Source organism: Rhinopithecus bieti, unplaced genomic scaffold, assembly GCF_001698545.2.
Source record: "Rhinopithecus bieti isolate Rb0 unplaced genomic scaffold, ASM169854v2 scaffold_11401, whole genome shotgun sequence".
Lineage (NCBI taxonomy): Eukaryota > Metazoa > Chordata > Mammalia > Primates > Cercopithecidae > Rhinopithecus > Rhinopithecus bieti.
Genome location: NW_016807151.1, coordinates 3,182,724 through 3,187,843, shown reverse-complemented (window position 1 = coordinate 3,187,843; position 5,120 = coordinate 3,182,724).

Genomic DNA, 5,120 nt, shown 5'->3' with positions numbered 1-5,120 from the left:
CTTTAACGTTATTTTATAATTAGTGGTTTTATCTTTCCTCTACTGATCTGTGTTTAGATCTAAAGGTCTGTTTTTAAAATGTATATTATATTCTCTTACTGATATATAACCTTACTATAGCTATTTTTTAAAATTCTAAAAAGAAAATGTAATTAAATAATGAAAACAGCATAAATTAGCTTTCAGTAATCTGATTAATGTATTGCATTGTTTTTTGCATCTAAACTTCTTTCATCTAGTATTTTTTGTCCATTTATTTTTTAACACCTCTGCAATGTTTCTTTTCATTTCTGTATTAATATAGTTTTTTTTTTTTTTTACTTTTTTTCTAGTTGATATAATGAATATGCCACAATTTTACTTATAATTTTTATTTTGAACCAAGGTCTCACTCTGTCCCTAAGGCTAGAGTGCAGTGGCACCATCATGGCTCACTGAAGCCTCAACCTCCAGTGCGCAAGTCATCCTCCCACTTCAGTCTCCTTAGTAGCTGGGGCTACTGGCATGCACCACCACGCCCTGCTAATTTTTGTACTTTTTGTGGAGACAAGCTTTCAACATGTTGCCCAGCCTGGTATCAAACTCTTGGACACAAGCAATCCACCCACCTCAGACTCCTAAAATGCTGGGATTACAGGTGTGACCCACTGCACCCAGCCACTTTTATTAATATTATGTTATATGTTTACTGTTACAAATGTAGAGGTTTACAACTGCCAATATCAAGAATTAGAGTATAACAATGAACTTCTTAATAAAAATGAAAATAAAACCTTATGTTTTCATAATTTTATTTTACCACTCCTTGGATTTTCGTGGTTTAATAGAGCCATATTTTTTCCTTCCAGAAATTATAAATGGTATTTATATTCCATTTTTAAAATCTGTAATTAGAATTATTTATACATATTTCCTGTATTTTATTATTATTTTTGTCCAATTATTTGTGTCTAAAATAGAGTTTAGGATTATGTGATATGCACCTGTTCATGTTTTCAGAATAGTGACCAATTATTTGTATAGGAGGGCTGGACCAATTTATGTTTTTGTCAGTATTATATGAATATTCAGTTGTTTGCCACATTCTCAACATTGGCCATTTGTGACATTTTATCTTGACATCTTAGTTTACGTTTATAGTATCTCACTATGTCCTTAATTTTATGACATAGTGAATTGCTTTCTTTACTAATATGTTTGGGCATCATTAAATGGGGTTTAAGTCATGTGTATATTATTTTTTAGATAACAGTTTAATGAGTTTCAACCATTTTTATAAGATTGTTTGTCTTTTTCTAATTGTACAATTGCTTCATATGATCTGGATAATAATTATTATTTGTCCTATGAAGTTTGCAATTGTTGTGTAGAAATTTATATGCCTGTCTTTGTGTGGGAAGAATTTTTTAGTACTTTTCTAACATTTTCTACTCCAAGTTAATAAAAATATTTTACTATATTTTGTATCAAAAGGCTTACACTTTGGTCTTTCACATTTAATTGCTTAGTCTACATAGAATTGATTTTTGTATATAGAGTGATATACATATATAGAGGGATATAAAAATTTTTAATTAGAGATCATCAAATTTCTCATTACTACATATCGAATAGTCTATGGTTCCCCATTATTTTTCACATCAGCTTTGCTGTATATTAGGTTTTCATGTGTGAGTTTGTGTATGTGTGTGTTTCAAGGCTCTCTCTTCCGTTTCTAAATAAGTATTAGTAATGGGAAATACTTAAGCATTATGAAGAATTAAAAATGTCAACTATGTAGAATTATGTATTTATGTAGAACTTAAAATGTCATATTCATTGATCAATATTTCTTATACTTCATGTCTCACTGTTTTAATTAATATACTTTGGTTTATTATTGAGCAGGACAATACCATCTCCCTTATACTTATTCATTATTAATGTCTTAGCTATTCTAATCCTTTATTCTTTCATGACATTCATTATCAGCTTTACAAGTTCCATGGGGGAAAAAATCTGAACTCCTTTTACCTGGAATTCTTTGAATTGATATATACTTAAATCTGATTCAATGACAGGATATGTCTTCCCACTTATTTAGTCTCTATTTAATAGTTATCAATCAAGTTTTACAATTGCATCACTAAAAGTATTATATCTTTTTCTTAAACTTAATTATTCATACATATCATGAATATTGATAAGGTAAGTGATTTTAAAATTATACTTTTATCTCCTGTTGCAAGTCTATTAAAATGCAATTATTTAAGCATTGTTCAGAAATTTTGCTAAAATCTCTTATTAATTGCATATCTTTGGTAGATGATCCTTTGAACTTTTAAAGTAAAACATGATCACATCTCTAAATGATGTTAGGTAGGGTTCTTCCTTTTTAATGTCTTTGTTATTTCTTGTTCTTGTTATCTTTGTGAACTATATCAGATATCCTTTGTGTTTTGTGATTTAAGACTCAACCTTTAAAATATCTTTGTGGTATGAGTTGTGAGTTATTTTCTAAAGGGATGATTATGTTCATCTGGAAGGCACTGCACACCCAATTCACTTTAAATTCAAATCCTGATGTAAGGATTGATTTTGAACCAAACAAATGATGTAAATTAAATTCTCAAACTCAGATAAGAGCCTGCCAGGCCATACATCCTCAGAACAAATGTTTTTCTTTAACAAAATTCTCTACAAGCAATAGTTTGTAGAGTTTACTTGTTTTCTAATTTAGGGGATACTTTTCTTTTTTTTTTTAAGTGTATAGGCTTCCTGGTATCTGGTTGTTTCTGGGTTTCTCCAATCCACCATCAACCTGTGCCAGCTTCATGGATGCTAAATGAGTCACTGTCTATAGCACTCTCCTCTCTGTGCTTGTCTTTCAGCTTTGCTGCACATTTTGGAACATCTCTTTTACTTTCTTTCATATTCAACCATTCACTTAAAAATATGTTTCTGTGCTTCTGTGTATTTTTTTCAATTAATATGTTCACGTACTTTGGTGACTTTTCTAATTATCTATTTTATTTGGAATCTTCAGTGTGATTTTAAAGGTTATGATACTGTCAATTGACCTACTTCAGGCAGACATATTTTTATCTTACTCTGTGTTTTAACAAGTTATCGCTCATATTTTATTTCACTTGACCTATAGTCTCTAATTTTTCCATGAGAAATTACTAATTAGTAATAATATGCTATCATTTTATTATAAAACTATAATTATAATTACAATTATAAAAATAATTGTATTACACTTATAATTACTCAAAAATATATCTACTTTCTTTCAAACATCATTTTTTGTCATGTGTTGTGCGTTTTTTTTTTTTTTTTTTCCCTGACGCGAAGTCTCACACTGTGGCCCGGGCTGAAGTGCAGTCACACAATCTAAGCTCACTGCAACCTTTGCCTCCTGGGTTCAAGCGATTCTCTTACCTCAACCTCCTGAGTAGCTGGGATTACAGGCACCCACCACCGTGAACAGCTAATTGTTTTACATTTTTAGTAGAGATGGGGTTTCATCGTTTTGGCTAGACTGGTCTCGAACTCCTGACCTCGTGATTCACCCGCCTCTGTCTCCCAAAGTGCTGGGATTACAGATGTGAGCCACCACGCCCAGCCTGTGTTGTGCTTTCTAAGTACTCTATAACATCCTTCTGTATCGCAAATTTTAGCCCAGGACTCCCATGGTATTTTGAATACAGAGAGAGCAAACAAAGTCTAATAGACATTGCAAAGGTCTGTATAACTTTCTTTGATACGTAGAAGATACTCAGATGCTCTAGAATCTGAAGTTAGAAAGCTGGTGAGTATGATTGCTCTTTTCATGAAAGCTGGGAGACACTAAGGGCCTGGAAAGTGCTTGCAGGAGAAAAGCTGTCAATACATTTTTTTTTCTTTTTTTCTTTCTTTTTTTTTTTGCTGCACCTGTTGTAACTTTCCACACCTGGCTTTCTGTGTTGTTGGAATTCCTTTTCTAGTATAGTAATGCTCTGCAGTATCAGGAGAAAACTTAGGATAGAGCAAACTATCCCATTTAGTTTATTTGTTCATGGTGCTGGACCTCACACTGTGATTGCTTTTGCCTTTGAAGGAATTCTAAGTGCCATGTGCCACAGATGCACTTCTGTTCCTCGGTCTTCTAATTTCAAGAGATATCAGTGGGATTTTACTGGGATTATTCTACCTATTTTATTTTATAGCATTGTGTTTTTAAAAGAAAATTATTACAAAGATCTCGGGATTATTATTATTATCTTTTTAGGCAGAGTCTCGCTCTGTTGTCCAGGCTGGACTGCAGTGGTGGGATCTCGGCTCACTGCAACCTCCACCTCCTGGGTTCAACCCTCCTGGGTTACAGGCACCTGCCACCATGCCTAGCTAATTTTTGTATTTTGGGGAGTTTTGCCATATTGACCAGGCTGGTCCTGAACTCCCGACCTCAGATGATCTGCCCGACTCGGCCTCCCGAAGTGTTGGGATTACAGGCGTGAGCCACCACACCTGGCAGGGATTATTTTTGATATTGGTGACATCTCACACATTTAGCAACAATTTCTCTGATTCCTTTCCTTACTTTCCTGCATTAATATAGACTTTACCTCTTTTTCAAATTCTTTTCATTATGGTAGGGGCATTGGAAACAAATGTATGTCTATGCCCAAGTTGCAGCTTCTTGCAAGGAATTCTGTTATCCACTTTTGATAACCACGTGTCCTCAGCTGATATTAGTCCTGCGTTGTCTTAGGTTAGCTGAAATGGCCTCATGAATTGTGCTCTTGCAGACTGTACTTATTGTGAACTAGTGCCCTGGGTCTTGTTGAAGCACAACTACCACCTGATTTTTTTGACATGTCTCTCAGCTTACATTTTTCTGGTGTCATTTATTTTCATTACTGTACTTCTTTACCACCACCCCACAGTGAAGCAGCTTAGTTAATTATGAGAGGATTTATCTTTATACCGGAACCAGGTAGAAGAACACAAAGTGTTATCTAATTCTTTAATATATCCTCTCTACTGATAAAATGAATCTCTACTCTTATCACTTTGTAAGCTAACAGCTTTCACTTAATATAGCCTTTTCTTGCCCTCGTGTTGTGCTTTATTAAAGTTCATGACTCTGGCTCACT